The sequence below is a fragment of the Eurosta solidaginis genome, chromosome 3, assembly GCF_040869045.1.
Source record: "Eurosta solidaginis isolate ZX-2024a chromosome 3, ASM4086904v1, whole genome shotgun sequence".
Classification (NCBI taxonomy): Eukaryota; Metazoa; Arthropoda; class Insecta; order Diptera; family Tephritidae; genus Eurosta; species Eurosta solidaginis.
The window spans coordinates 149,359,141-149,376,759 of NC_090321.1; positions in this window are offsets into that span (position 1 = coordinate 149,359,141).

The window sequence follows — 17,619 nt, forward strand, 5'->3', positions numbered from 1 at the left end:
GATTGGCTCATTGAGATGCCCCACTTTTCTCCCACAGGCCTTTGGTAGCATCCCGTAGCATAAAAACGCAATGCATATAAAACCTGTAAAGGAAAGGTGTGCAACCAAATTGTTAATTTCCAATAAAGATAAATAAATGTTGGCAATCATATGCGACAGCACGTATCTGCTAAAGCTGGTCCAAAAGCCGCGTTTTAGCCTCGGTATTTATAATCGGAAATCAATGAAGTTATTGGAAAGCTCCAAAAATAACCCTTAGCCCATCTAACACCCTTTACGTGACCCCCAATATTTGCAAAAAGCCCTTCTGCACTTTCTGGAACAGCTAACACGTGTGGCTGTAATAACCACATGACGAGGAGTGAAAATTTACACTTTGTTTGCAAATATTTCTTGACAGGATTCTTCATACACGTCTTTTTAAACTTTTTTGGTAGCAGTTGCGTGGTGCCACATATAATTACCTAAATGTTACCTGCTTCTCTGGAGAAATTGCTGTGTTCCTCTGTCCCCGTAAATGTTCCTGCAGGCGCTCCGGAACGTCTTTGGCAATGTCAGGACTCACCCGGTACAACTTCCTAAACTCGGAGGAAGCTAGGTCAAATGGATCGTCTATGTCCCTCAGTAAACGCCGATCTACTGCTGCGTGCCTTGCAACTGCATTCCGGGACATACTAAAGGAAACAAACTCGAAAGCCATATTTAAAAAAAAAAATGTAATTTTGCAGAAACCAAACGAAAGTAAACAATATTTTAACAGCTTACACAAAATCTGCGTTAAAATAGCACATGCCAAATCGACTACGTTAAATTACCGGATTTGGAGTTGGCAAAAAGTTAGTGAATCGAAAAAGTGTTTAAATTTATGTTAAGCTAATTTAACATTTCCAAATGTAGTTAAAAAAGTTAGTGAATAGCGCTACAGGTTAAAATCAAAATCTCCAGATATTATACTCATGAGATGTATATGTCATTCTTCTGCCTTAATCTCTGCTCATGCCTGCAAAGAATTGCCATCCGAATGTGAAGAACTTGTTCGCGATATATACACGTATGTATCAGATAGTGAGAAGCGCTGTGTGCAGCTAAAAGAAATGCAGACGTATTTTAAATGTAATGTTAGGAAAATTTTAAAACTTTCAGTACCAGGTGGCTCTCTTTAAGTGCTTGTGTGAGTAGAATTTTAGAAAATCGGAATGTTTTACAAAGTTTCGTATAGCTTGATTTGAAGATAAAAGAGTTAAAGCTGATACGATTATCCAAATGTTAAATGAAAATAAAATTAAGACATATCTTATTTTTGCAAATTTCGTATTACGGTATATAAATGAGTTCAACTTGCTTTTTAAAGCAAACAAATTTGGTTCATATAATTTTTAACGAGAGTAAGAATCTAATTTTAAAATTTAGCAGTAACTTCGTGAACTCCAATTTTTTTCCATAGAATGGAATTCAAAACTCTTTATAATAATGGAAAATCTTGATGCATTTATTGAAAGTCTTGATTGTTTGGACCCTAGTACGGTATTTGATGTTAAAAAAAAAGTTTGAATACTAAAATATCTTCTGTTCTAAAAAAATTCAAACTTGATTCTGCCGATTCGGCGTGTCTTGAGTATAAAAACATTGCAGTATTATTCAGTGACGAAAAAAAAGATTAATTGAGGAATCTTACAATTGATCGCATGTGGCATGAAATTTTGGAATATAGAATATAGAAATTGTAATAATAAATATGAATTTCCAAACTTAAAAAAATCATTAATATTGTATTGAAATGCTGATACGGATGTTAAATGTAAAAAAGAAATAGTTTGGGACCGTTAACATTAAACAGCATAGTAAATACAAGAACTGCTTTTGTCTCAAGAAATATCAATTGTATAAATTTTGAAGTAACGAAAAAATTTGTTCTAAGTTACAAATAAATATTTGCGTATTCACTAAATTTTCCATTTTTATTGCAATTATTTTTTTACATATCCATATATAATAAGGATCTTGGTGGATAAAAGTGAGGGTTTTCTCACTCGAATAAGGGGAAAAATGGATAATGAATCCAATTTCGTTGATTTACTTTTCTCGATTCGATGGCATCACTGCCGTGAACATGATTACGCGCTGATTTCGGCATGATGATCACATCCAACTCAACATTCCGGCATTATTTTCCAAACTGCTTATGGGAGTAGTGAGTGCACGCGCTTTGTCGATCTGCGAGAGTTTTAAATTTTATTTCTTCGTTCTGTTTTTTTTTTCATTTTGTCAACATAAACCTTAAGTATTATTTATCAAGATAAATAGACTGTGTAAGTGTAGAAAAATATTGAAAGTGGCAATGGGAAAGTAAAGAAATATGTGCAAAAAATATACATACATACATACATACATATGTAGATAATGAATTAAGGTAACGATGGAGTTTGTATGTATGAATTTGTTTATAAAAGTTCGCAAAAACATTACCTCAAAAAAAGTCTGAACGTTGTGTAAACAAAGCAAAACAAAAAGGAAAGAAAAAAAGTAAACAAACGAAATCTGCGAGTTTATTTTATAGCTCCATTTACACTGAACTAAATCTTCGATTTCTTTTCCCAAGAAATTTTTGTTTGTTTACTTACATTTCGTCAGTTATGTGGTTTCGGATATGGATTTAAAGGGCAGTTGTACGAGCAAACCCGAAATGGAACAGGTTCAACTTTTGGAGAAAATCCAGTTTGACCGCTGTACGAGTGTTTATTTAAATAAGCACATACATATGTATGTATGCGTAGATAAGCATATGTATGTATTTTTAAATGACTATAAAAAGCTTAGTGAAAATAAAAAAATTGCATAAATTATAAACTCCAAGCAGGAGAATGAGATAACTTTAAGTTGGTGTCCAATAAATCCGAAAGTACCTACATTATTATTATTTTTTTCAATGAGCTAACTATTTTTGTATGGCGCTGGTAGAAAAAAGTCAGGAATACTTTCCCCCGCATGACGAGACAATCAAACAGTTGTTAGCGGTGTTTGCTTCTGAATTAAGGGCCCATTACTGATACTTAGCATAGACTTGACTTGACTTGAGAACTGTCACTTACAGTTCTGTTAAATGAACATTGCATGTTACTGATTACTCAAAACTTAGCAACACTTGACTTAGAAGTCTGTTGAATTTTGATTTTCTATGTAAGTTCTAAGTGACATTTACATTTTGCGATGCCATTTGTTGGTTTCCATTTCATTTGGACATTTTGTCATACAAATTGACATTTATTGACTGATACCAGGTTGTATGCGCTAAGTGGAGTATAATCGTGGCTAAGTTACCAAGTTTACGCCAGGTCAAGTCAAGTCTATGCTAAGTATCAGTAATGGGCCCTTTACTCCTCAACTAACTATTAGTCAGTCGAAAAAGTTACCTTGCTACTGGGACGTTCCATGAGAAAGTGAACCTTGGTGCGGAGATAAAATTGTTTTACAAAACGGGAGGCAGTGTGGATACAAACGTTGAAAAAGCCTTTGAGCTAAAAATATTAAATTTTATTTTAAAAGTAATTTTCAATACTTTTTTTTACTCTTAAAGTAAATTGCTGATTCAATTATTTTAATTAGATTGGAATAAGGTTGTTTAGAAAAAGCTGTCAAACGATTTGTTTTTTACCAATCGAGTGCTTAATAGGAAAAATAACTACCGCATCTCATCTTTAATTAATGAATCTGGTTTAAAACCACAATTTATAATCGTTTTATAGGGCAGCATGACCTTTGTGCCAACCGTCACAAAAAAGTCGAAATTTGTTATTCTAAATATTGCAAGTCCTTCTTTGTGTTATCTTTGTTATACATTATAACGAAAGAATTATTAAAAAATTAAGTTTGTACCACTAATGACAAGTAAGCAGAAACAGTGGTAAGACATAAAAAGGCATTGCTAAGACGTCCTCTAATCCTCATGGAGATATTAATGGTCCAGTACAAATTTTAATAAAAAAATGACATCTATGAAGTAGATTTTTTCATAGCCCCTGAATGTGTGTCGAAGCCTAAGAAAGTAAAAATTTTCTTAGAATTTTGCTTAACTCATATTTTATTACCCCATAAACTGATTCCATGCCGTGGACTATATTTTGAATCTTTGGAACACTTTATCTACTACTAACAAGTTAAATAAATACTTCTAATTCGACCACGTCCCAACTGTGATGAATGATGCCCCACCGTGCCACGTGTAGTTTAGATTATAACAATAAAATCATTTAAAAAAAAATAATAATAAATTTGCTTTCCCAAATATTCGTTTATCCAAAAGCATTTAAACAAAACAAGCTACTTCTATATATTTGCACAGCTTGTAAAAGATATAAATTATCTAATTGATTGCGGTAGCGTTCCCACATTTTTCTTGTTAACGTAGCCCTCTAGGCGAAATCTTTTTTTTTTGGTTGCAATGCGGCATTCTTCATCGTACCAGGTGTTTTTCCGTCGTCGCCAGTGAGCAATTTTTACCTCGGCGGCAGTACGAAGTGCTTTGTGGGTTGTCTTGTGCTCTCAGATAGCAGGTGTGACTTTTTTATACTCAGTTGAGCAGAGCTCACAGAGTATATTAAGTTTGATTGGATAACGGTTGGTTGTACATATATAAGGGAATCGAGATAGATATAGACTTCCATATATCAAAATAATCAGGATCGAAAAAAATTTGATTGAGCCATGTCCGTCCGTCCATCCGTTAACACGATAACTTGAGTAAATTTTGAGGTATCTTGATGAAATTTGGTATGTTGGTTCCTGACCACTCATCTCAGATCGCTATTTAAAATGAACGATATCGGACTATAACCACGCCCACTTTTTCGATATCGAAAATTTCGAAAAACCGAAAAAGTGCGATAATTCATTACAAAAGACCGATAAAGCGACGAAACTTGGTAGATGAGTTGAACTTATGACGCAAAATAGAAAGTTAGTAAAATCTTGGACGATGGGCGTGGCACCGCCCACTTTTAAAAGAAGGTAATTTTAAATTTTTGCAAGCTGTAATTTGGCAGTCGTTGAAGATATCATGATGATATTTGGCAGGAACGTTACTCTTATTACTGTATGTAAGCTTAATAAAAATTAGCAAAATCGGAGAAGGACCACGCCCACTTTTAAAAAAAAATTTTTTTAAAGTAAAATTTTAACAAAAAATTTAATATCTTTACAGTATATAAGTAAATTATGTCAAGATTCAACTCCAGTAATGATATGGTGCAACAAAATACAAAAATAAAAGAAAATTTAAAAATGGGCGTGGCTCCGCCCTTTTTCATTTAATTTGTCTAGGATACTTTTAACGCCATAAGTCGAACAAAAATTAACCAATCCATTTGAAATTTGGTAGGGGCATAGATTTTATGGCGTTAACTGTTTTCTGTGAAAATGGGCGAAATCGGTTGATGTCACGCCCAGTTTTCATACACAGTCGTCTGTCTGTCCTTCCGCATGGCCGTTAACACGAAAACTTGAGCAAAAATCGATATATCTTTACTAAACTCAGTTCACGTACTTATCTGAACTCACTTTATCTTGGCATGAAAAATGAACGAAATCCGACTATGACCACGCCCACTTTTTCGATATCGAAAATTACGAAAAATGAAAAAAAAATGCCATAATTCTATACCAAATACGAAAAAAGGGATGAAATATGGTAAGGTAATTGGATTGCTTTATTGACGCGAAATATAACTTTAGAAAAAACTTTATAAAATGGTTGTGACACCTACCATATTAAGTAGAAGAAAATGAAAAAGTTCTGCAGGGCGAAATAAAAAACCCTTAAAATCTTGGCAGGTATTACATATATAAATAAATTAGCGGTATCCAACAGATGATGTTCTGGGTCACCCTGGTCCACATTTTGGTCGATATCTGGAAAACGCCTTCACATATACAACTACCACCACTCCCTTTTAAAACTCTCATTAATACTTTTAATTTGATACCCATATCGTACAAACTCATTCTAGAGTCACCCCTTATGGCGATATTTCGAAAAGGCGAACACCTATAGAACGAAGGCCCACTCCCTTTTAAAAATACTCATTATCACCTTTCATTTGATACCCATATCGTACAAACAAAGTCTAGAGTCACTCCTGGTCCAGAAAGGCCCACTCCCTCTTAAAATACTCATTAACTCCTTTCGTTTGATACCCATATTGCACAAACGAATTCTAGAGTCACCCCTGGCCCACCTTTATGGCGATATCTCGAAACGGCGTCCACCTATGGAACTAAGGATTACTCCCTTTTAAAATACTCATTAACACCTTTCATTTGATACCCATATCGTACAAACGCATTCTAGAGTCACACCTGGTCCATCTTTATGGCGATATCTCGAAAAGGCGTCCACCTATAGAACTAAGGCCCACTCCCTCTTAAAATACTCATTAACTCCTTTCGTTTGATACCCATATTGCACAAACGAATTCTAGAGTCACCCCTGGTCCACCTTTATGGCGATATCTCGAAAAGGGGTCCACCTATAGAACTAAGCCCCACGCCCTTTTAAAATAATCATTAACACCTTTCATTTGATACCCATATCATACAAACAAATTCTAAAGTCACCCCTGGTCCACCTTTATGGCGATATCTCGAAAAGGCGAACACCTATAAAACGAAGGCCCACTCCCTTTTAAAAATACTCATTAACACCTTTCATTTGATACCCATATCGTACAAACAAAGTCTAGAGTCACCCCTGGTCCACCTTTATTGCGATACCTCGAAAATGCGTCCACCTATAGAACTAAGGCCCACTCCCTCTTAAAATACTCATTAACTCCTTTCGTTTGATACCCATATTGCATAAACGAATTCTAGAGTCACCCCTGGTCCACCTTTATGGCGATATCTCGAAAAGGGGTCCACCTATAGAACTAAGCCCCACGCCCTTTTAAAATAATCATTAACAGCTTTCATTTGATACCCATATCATACAAACAAATTCTAAAGTCATCCCTGGTCCACCTTTATGGCGATATCTCGAAAAGGCGAACACCTATAAAACGAAGGCCCACTCCCTTTTAAAATGCTCATTAACACCTTTCATTTGATACCCATATCGTACAAACGCATTCTAGAGTCACCCCTGGTCCATCTTTACGGCGATATCTCGAAAAGGCGTCCATCTATAGAACTTAGGTCCACGCCCTTTTAAAATACTCATTAATACCTTTCATTTGATACCCATATCGTACAAACGCATTCTATAGTCAACCCTGATCCACCTTTATGGCTATATCCCTAAATGGCGTCCACCTATAGAACTATGGCCCACTCCCTCATAAAATACTCTTTAATGCCTTTCATTTGATACACATGTCATACAAACACATTCCAGGGTTTCCCTCGGTTCATTTTCCTACATGGCTATTTTCCCTTATGTTGTCACCATAGTTCTCAACTGAGTATGTAATGTTCGGTTACACCCGAACTTAACCTTCCTTACTTGTTTACATAGCTGTTGTTAAGCGTCTAAACCCATCAATTAGAACCAGATATTCCCAACTAGTTTTACCAGAATGCTTCAACAAAGATGAAATATTGCGTGCAATTGTCTCACGATGAAACATCTGTACTAATCTAATATGTAACCCTATATGCGATGTATGACATTCAACCAAAAGCTGTCTGGCAGTGTCATACAGAGACAATCGAGATAGATATAGACTTCCATATCAAAACTATTAGCATCGAAAACCCCGCCCTCGATATCGAAAATCGCGAAAAACGGAAAAAATGTGATAAATCATTACCAAAGATCGATAAACTGATGAAACCCATTAAAGATGTCATGATGAAATATGGCAGGCAGGTTGTCCTTGTTATTATATATTCGCTCTATGGGGTTGGAGAACACGCCCAATTTTGAAGAAAGTCGGTATTGAAATTCCGAAAAATTGGAAAAATGCGGTAATTTATTGCCAATACCCATAAAGTGACTAATATATGTGGAAATATGGGCGTGGCAGCGCATATATTGGTGAGAAGAAATTTGTAAAGCTTTGCAAGCCTTAAATCGAAAGCCATTAAAATTCATTGTTGTAATTTGTTCCTTATTATGCCATGTCAAAATAAACCGAATCGCCCTTTTTCAAAAATTTCCATGGATTAATTGATGGACCTAGATAAGCGGGTTGGCGTTAAGAATAAAAAAAGAAACGTCGTGAAATTTTGGAAATGGCGCGTGACACCGCCGACACTTAGAGGATGAAAATTAAACATTTTGCAAGCCCTAAATCCAAACCCATTAAGGATTGGGAAAGGAGATTGTCCTTGTTATTAAGTATACACCTTGCACGTTAACAAAATCGTTTGGGCACCACACCCACTTAAAAAAAATGTTTTCAAGCTCTAATAGTGACAAAAAATTCCACACCCTTGCAGTAAGTAGGTAACTAAATTATACTGATATTTCACCCAAGTAGTGATGTGGTGTAGCAAAAAAAATGAATAGAAGAAAATTTAAGAGTGTTGCAAGGCGTTAGTCGGAAGCCATTATTATCACTTTGCAATTTTGCTAAATTATGGTTCTTAGTATTATATTTAGAGCTGAGGAAAATTCGTTAACGAGCACGCGCTTAAAGTTTTAACCATCACAATATTAGTAAACTATTTATGAAACGTAAATAAATTACCATTATAGATATGTTAGTGCAAAGTAGGAAAATTTAAAAAAAATTTAAGGGGGACTTTTTAAAGCATATAAATGTTAAAGGTTTAAAATTATATCCGTTTACACACACTGTTATATGAATGCACCTAGAAATATTCCGAATAAACTAAATTGTCGATCAGCTATATATAAATAAATAAATAAATGTAAGGTGCATTAACCTCCGAAGAGATTTTAGGCCGAGCTTCTTTTCCAATTTGCGTCGTGGTTTTTTAATTTTTCCTACAAATTGGCGAAAAGCTTTTCATGGTAGAAATACACTGGGAGTACTTGCCAAATCACTGCCGAGGGGCGATCCCGCTTAGAAAAACTATCTCCTAATTGAACAAACTTGTTTCTTACATTTTGCCGTTGCTTTGTCCGGGGCGTGAACCCAGGATCGTCGATGTGGAAGACTGAGCACGCTACCACCACATCACGGCGGCCGACAATCAGCTGTATTAGTGTCAAAATTTTGTTGTTTATTATACGATTTAAATGCTAAGATTAAGTAAAAAATCAAAACTAAAACGTCCCTACAAAGATATTCTTGTAAATGACTTGCTGATATTGGATCGTCTGACGAAAATGACGGCTGTTATGTCTGCAAGGTTGCACTATTTTGAGTTTACTGTGTTTACGCGTAAATTTGTACAAATTGTGTAAATGTTTTTTAATAAAAAATTTTACAGGTAATTTACGCACTTAGTAAATTTATACGCTACACGCCTCAGTGGCGTGGATCTCTTTTTGGGAAGGTAGGATTTAACTTGACAATTTTTTTTTTTTTACTTTCAAAATATTTTTATTGGTTCTTTTTATTGCCATGAAAATCACTTATTATATTGCATAAAAACAAACAAAAAATAGGGATATACATACTTTTTACTTGGGTGCCCTCAATATGCGAAAAAGTCTTTCAATAATTAAAAAAGGAAATCAAGTTTTCGGGATTTCTTCAATAACTTATCTATGACGTCATCAGCTGTGATTGCAATGCCATGATGAATACTCAGAGCAGCCAATCCATTCAAGCCGTTCTGCCATAAAAATATGAGGCAAGGTTAGGTTAGGTTATGAGGCAAAAATTAATATTTAATTTTAGAATAAAATTCATAGATCTTAAAGCAAATATAATTTCTTACTTCTGCTGTCGTGTTTCTCAGAATCGTCTCTATCCGTTTCAAACTTGAGAAAGTGCGTTGTACTGTTGATGTCGATACCGGTAAAGTAGCTAATATCCTCAGCAATACGTTGATATTCAAAAAATTGTCTTCTGAACAATGATCAAGCGCATCCAAAGAGCTTCCAGGTTTGATATCGCCTGTACGAATCAAATATCTTTTCCACACTTCTAATTCGGACAGAACAGCAGGTGGCCCCACAGTGTGAAATTCCTGATAAAACTCGACTTTCTTGATGAATTTATCGATTTCATGCAAATCATGCTTGAAAAGAACAGTTCTAAACGTTCTAGTAAATTTTCATGTTTAGTGAATCTTTCTCCAATATGCATGATGTAAGAATCTAGGAAAGGATTGAACACTGTTCCAAGAAAATAATCTTTTGTACTTTGAACTTCAGGATTTGCCCGATTTTTTTATCTGCAAGGTATTCTTCTTTGTTTAATCTAAATGTCAAGATTTTCAGCAATTTTTTTTGCACGAATCCTTTTAACTTCCTCGCGCAAATCTTTGGTGATATTCATGGCTTGAACCAAATCTAAATTAACCTTTTGCAATTCGCGACTCAAAGGCAACAAAAATTTTAAAATTTCATTGGTAATATGTAAACATATTAAACATTCAAAATTCATGGCGTTTTTCAAATATTTGGCGTCTTTTTCCGAGGTTCTCACTTCATTAGAGTTTCGTAAACGAACCGAAATAACTCATAAAAATCGTTGACGGCTTCATATTTCGAAACCCGTCGAGTCAGGTTCAATCTTTTTAAGGATTTCGTTCGTGGAGTTTCGTCAGATTCTTCAATCTTGCTTTCCAAAATGGATTTTCTTTTAGGTGTATGCAAGAAATGGTAGACATTTTCCAGGGTAAGTATTGGTGCAATTTCTGATGGCTGGTACGTATAAAGCATGAGGCGCATACTATTATGTATAATTGCCTGAACACCTTTATATTGACCGAACATATTACTTGTCCCACCGAATCCTTGGCCTTTCAAGAAAGAAATATCCAATTCAAAATTTTGAAGATTTTCTATCATCACCTTGGCAAGATCAGAACCTATAAATTTATGCATCATATAATTAATGATATTAATATAAATATAAACCTCTTATTGCAGGTGCTAAGATAATTCAAAGTATTTTTTCGCTTTTACCTGTACTGGTATCTGTTGGGATAAACCTCAAAAAATCTTCACACACAACATGATGGACTTCGTTTTTCTCGCTCACATATCGAATGCACAGCGTAACCTCTCTATTGTTGTTAAATCTTGTGTTTCATCCGTCAAAATTAAATAAAATGTTGCAGCTTTGATTTTAGATATGGCCTTTTGGGTAAAAATTTCATAAACTGCGTCGATAGTTTCATTTTTATAGACGGAGTCGTAAATGTATCCCATTTTCCTGGACCTTCTAGGTGGCTAGAAAGATTTGGATTTCCCTTAGCTCTATAATTCAATAAAGCTCTGAAATTTCTTTCGTTCGGTCCAGGAAAGTCATTTTGAATAATAATATTTCCACGCAAAGTCAACTCTTGTCGTCCAAGAGCTATGATTGCTTCAATGACAGGAATTATATATTGTCTATTTTTCAAGATTTGTTGTTTCCGGGACTCATCGATTAGCTTTTCAATAGACTTCTCAATTTTGCATAATTCGCAAGAAACTATCACGGTCAGCAATTGCATGTATATGATAAGACTTTTTCTGATGTTCTTGAAAAGTCTGTAAAAATCGGTAGATAAAATGTTTCCGGCAAAGAATATTTTCAAAACTTTAATGTTATCATTCCTTGATCATCGGTAAAAAAAATGCAGAAATAATTTTAATGTTTAAGTAGCACTGTTGTACTTTTTATACTATAATTGTAACATCTGATAATTCTCAAGATATTAAGAAAAAACTGAAGCAACTTGTTTTTTATGCATAAATTTGCAAAAAATATTCGCACGGTGCTGCAAATTTGAATTTAACATCTTCTCATGGTTACCTATCGAATTTCGTAGATTACTAAATTTGAGCATGATAACGTAAACTCAAACTACCATTCTAGTGACCTACTAATGGAATAATATGGTTTTTATAAATGAAGAGAATCGATACGAATTACATATATGACTAGGTGAGTTCAAAGAATATTGAAAAACGTAGATAAACTTATCAATGATTAATGATTTAAAAAAAATCATATTTGTATAAAAATGCTCAAAACTTACATCTTTTGCCAAATTCACCCCGGTGCAATTCTGAGTAGACAAGTCAGGAAAATTCCAGCCATTTATAACAAAATTTTAACGGAAACGCATAATCTTTAGATGACATCCAAACATTTTTTAATAAATTGAACCTTTGAGACTCACTTAAACGGGTGTCGACAAAATTTCCGATTTCATTTCTATGTACAACTTCTTGAGGGATGACTTTTTCAACACTCTCTTCACTTTCCTCGAGAGCAATTCGGTTGACTGTATTTTCAATGTAGATTGACTTTTCACAACGAAGTCGTTTCGAAGTTTTTTAGCAGATAATTCTGTGTGTTTTTTTTTCATTTTCCTAGCAAAGGGTGTTCTTGCAACTAAAAATCTTTTCATCATTATACTATGTACAAACACACACCAAATTGGCAATTTATACCATTTGGGCAATTTATTACGCAATTTATCATATGATAAATTGTAATAATAAATTGGCAATTTAAAAAAAATTGCGTAATAAATTGTTTTAAACTGCAAATGCAACCTTTCAAAGTGTGTTTATTGAGTATATTTAAACGTCAGTTACGCATGGCTCAACTATATGGTTGGCTCATCTTATCAGCTGATTTTATTTCTTTCATTTCACTGGAGTAGGGATTGCCAAAGAGGATGGCTCAAAATGAAACCAAAACATTGAACACATTTTCTTACAACATACAAAAATTTCTAAGTTTTATGTTTTCAGGTACGTTGTTGCTGTAGAGATGAGCCAACCAGCTATCAAATTACTATTGTGCAAACTAAATTGAGTTGTATGAACACCACTCAATTTAAATCGAAATTGCCTCAATTTATTTTTTTGTTTGAACACAGTATTAGATAACAACATAAACAACAATGCGAGCGTGATTATAAGATAGGTTTGTCACTGGCCTCTATGCGTATTTATTGTTTAACGAACATAAGTAAACTGAAGTTTGAAGCTGCAGACATTGGTGCTTTATCGGTAACCGTATCGGTAACCTTATAACAGCTGATTCGACCAACCTTATGGGAATCACTTACACAGGCCGACAAGAAATTTGACCATAAACCAGACCATACTTTCCTAAAGGTTTTCGATGCGCTGAATTCAAATCGGGACGCTGAATTGCTCTATCACGTCAGGATTTTGAGATATCACCTAAATGTGCAAAAAACACCGCTTTTGCCTATTTTTGAGGTTATATATAAACGACAGATTTTTTTTTTAAAAAGCAGACATAGCATCTAAAAGAAGAAGTCTTTCTCTTACGCGTTGAGTTTGCTCAAATATCTTTTTTTTTCGTTAAGATAGAGCAATTTAAAGCAGGCATGCTTAACCAACGAACCGATATCATTTCGTTGCGATAATTAGGGGGACTCATGAAAGCATATAAACTTATAAGGTGTAAAATTATATCAATTTACACACGCGGTTATATGAACGCACCTAGTAATACTCTTGATAAACTTCATTGTTTATCAGCTGTATTATTGCCAAACAAAATTTTTTTGATTGTTATACAAATTAAAAAATGCCAAGATTAAGGGAAAAATCAAAACTAAAACGCCTTTTCTTGCTGATGTTGGACGTTTCTGATGAAAATGCGTTGAGTTTACCGCGTTTACACAATGAAATGTGCGCGTAAATTTATACAAATTGTGTAAATAATTTTTCATACAAAATTTGACAGCTCGTTTACACACTAGATAAATTTATACGTTTACACACTTTATAAGGCATTTATATGGTTACATGAGTTCCCCTATTAACGTTAATAAACGAAACAAAGTCATTTCGAAATGACTTTGTTTCGTTTATTAACGTTGATTATCGTAACGAAATGATATCGGTTCGTTGGTTAAGCATGCCTGATTTAAAGTTTATAAATTACTACTACTGCATCATACCTACGTTAATTCAGTGGTTTTTCAGCTATAGGAAAATTAGCAAATTTATAAATTTTAAATTGCTCTATCTTAGCGAAAAGAAAAGATATTTGAGCAAGCTCAACGCCATTCGTAAGAGAAAGACTTCTTCTTTAAGATGCTATGTGTGCTTTAAAAAAAAAATAATCTGTCGTTTATATATAACCTCAAAAATAGGCAAAAACGGTGTTTTTTGCACATTTAGGTTAGGATATCTCAAAGTCCTGACGTGATAGAGACCTTCTGCGTCCAGATTTGAATTCAGCGCATCAAAAACCTTTAGGAAAGTATGGTCTGGTTTATGGTCAAAAAAATCGGTCTCATTTTGTCGGCCTGTGTTATTGGTGCCGCTAAGGTCGTAACCGTATCGTACCCAACCAATTGGTTTTTGGTTTACCGTCGTAACGATAAACAGCTGATTACGTTAGGGATACGACTACAGCGATACGACATACGGCACCAATGACTCCCGCTTGAACAATGCGATTCATGACGTAGCGAGACAGAGGCTAGATTGACAAAACTAAAAAGCTAAAAGTTTAAGGCAACCTTCTATGCGTTTTATTAATTTTTTTTATAAAACACAAAACAGAATGAAAAACTTAATTTAATTTTTACTCCAATTTCATAAAAAACAAAAAAAGCAGTTAGCAGATGCCATCTGTGTTTTAATTTAAAAGGGATACATTATAAATAAAACTCCACTATAGTCTATAAGTTTTCGTAATAAAAAACCTATTTTCAATAAGGAAATCTACTTATTATCCTTTTAAAGAACCCATGAAAGATGTAAACTTTACATTCCACCCTATCTGAGAACCTCTTTTTAAATTTGTATCCTCAGCTGAGCAGAGCTCACAGAGTATATTAATTTTGTCCGCATAACGGTACTTCGTAACGGCATAAACTAATCGACTTGACAGATATAGACTTCTATATATCAAAATGATCTGGGCGAAAAAAAAATTCATTTAGCCGTGTCCGTCCGTCTGTCCGAAAACACGATAACTTGAGTAAATTTGGAGGTATCTTAATGAAATTTGGTATGAAAGTTCCTGTGCACTTATCTCAGATCGCTATTGAACGAAATCGGACTATAACCAAGGCCACTTTTTCGATATCCATAAGGTAAATAGAAGCAACTTCAGAAAGCTAATATACAAATATTTTAGTGACCTCGATATGACGCTGGCCTCGTAACTACAAATAAGCTGTTAATATCTTAATCTCTATTTTCTGTCTCTCTCTATTTTCTAAATTTCACTTACTATCTATATCACTTACTGCCTTAAATTGTAAAGTGCCATTGCATTAGTATTAAGTTTGAATCATATATTTTATTTTATCCTTTAAGTAATGTTTTTTAAATATAAATACTAAATAATAGAATGTAGCCCATTGCTGATGTACATATAAAAGACTGACTAATCTTAGTTGTTCAATGAAATTAATTAAATAAATGTTAAATGTAAATGTTTACCTTATGACCCAGCATAGAAAATTAGTAAAATTTTGGACAATGGGCGTGGCACCGCCCACTTTTAAAAGAAGGTAATTTTAAAGTTTTGCAAGCTGTAATTTGACAGTCATGATGACATTTGGCAGGAACGTTACCCTTATTACTATATGTATGCTTAATAAAAATTAGCAAAAACGGAGAACGACCACGCCCACTTTAAAAAAAAAATATTTTCTATCTTTTAGTATTATTGCTACTTAATGTAAGCATTGCTTTCAATAAAACCGTTTAACTTAAAATTTTTTTTTTATTTATTTTATTTACTAAAATTTCAATAACAAAATTTGAACTTATGTGCTCCAAAGTATTTTGACGTCTCTTCTAACGGGACTTAAATTTTTATACTGAAATTTCACTAGCAAAATTTGAATTTATGTGCTCCAAAGTATTCTGACGTCACTTCTATCGGGAAATGGATTTTTCTATAGAAATTTCACTAACAAAATTTGAACTTATGTGCTCCAAAGTATTTTGAAGTCTCTTCTAACGGGACTAGAATTTTTATACTGAAATTTCACTAGCAAAATTTGAACTTATGTGCTCCAAAGTATTTTGATGTCACTTCTACCGGACTGTATATAATATTTGTTCAAAGAGCCAAATCGGACAGGCAAGTACGAGTTTTTTGAATATCTCAATATTTGCGCCACCTAGCGCTGATTTTTTTCATAGGTCACTTTCTATTCATGTATGTATTATGTGTTCCAAATATGAGCCAAATCGAACCACAAATACGATTTTTGTGAATACCTCGATCCATGCGCCAACTAGCGGCGATTTTTTTCATAGGTCGCTTTCTATTCTTATATGTATTATGTGTTCCAAATATGAGCGAAATCGGGCCACAAATCCGACTTTTGTGAATATCTCGATCCTTGCGCTACTTAACGCCGATTTTTTTGATAGGTCGCTTTCTATTCATGTATGTATTATGTGCTCCAAATATGAGCCAAATCGAACTACAAATAGGATTTTTGTGAATATCTCGATTCACGCGCCACATAGCGGCGGTTTTTTGAGCCAAATTTTTTTCATAGGTCGCTTTCTATTCTTGTATGTATTATGTGTTCCAAATATGAGGGAAATCGGACCACAAATACGATTTTTGTGAATATCTCGATCCTTGCGCCACATAGCGGCGGTTTTTTGAGCCAAATCGGACCACAAATACGATTTTTGTGAATATCTCGATCCATGCCCCACCTAGCGGCGATTTTTTTCTTATTATTGCACTGTCATCGGGTTCTGAACTATATTCAGCGTGCTTTGCACACAGAGTATATTAACTTTTATTGGATAACGGTTGGTTGTAAAGGTATAAAGGAATCGAGATAGATATGGACTTCCATATATCAAAATCATTAGTATCGAACAAAATTTTGACTGAGCCATGTCCCTCCGTCCGTCCGTCCGCCCGTCTGTCTGTTAACACGATAACTTGAGTAAATTTTGAGGTATCTCGATGAAATTTGGTATGTAGGTTCCTGGGCACTCATCTCAGATCGCTATTTAAAATGAACGACTACAACCACGCCCACTTTTTCGATATGAAAAATTTCGAAAAATCGAAAAAGTGTGATAATTCATTACCAAAGATGGACAAAGCGATGAAACTTGGTAGATGGGTTCACCTTATGAAGCAAAATAGAAAATTAGTAAAATGTTGGACAATGAGCGTGGCACCGCCTACTTTTAAAAGAAGGTAATTTAAAAGTTTGGCAAGATGTAATTTCGCAGTTGATGAAGATATCATGATGAAATTTGGCAGGAACGTTACTCCTATAACAATATGTGAGCTTAATAAAAATTAACAAAATCCGATGACGAACACGCCCACTTTAAAAAAAAATTTTTATAAGTCAAATTTTAACAATAAATTTGATATCTTTACTGTATATAAGTAAATTATGCCATCATTCAACTCCAGTAATGATATGGTGCAACAAAATACAAAAATAAAAGAAATTTTCAAAATGGGCGTGGCTCCGCCCTTTTTCATTTAATTTGTCGGGAATACTTTTAATGCCATAAGTCGAACAAAAATTTACCAATTCTTGTTGTAGGGGCATAGA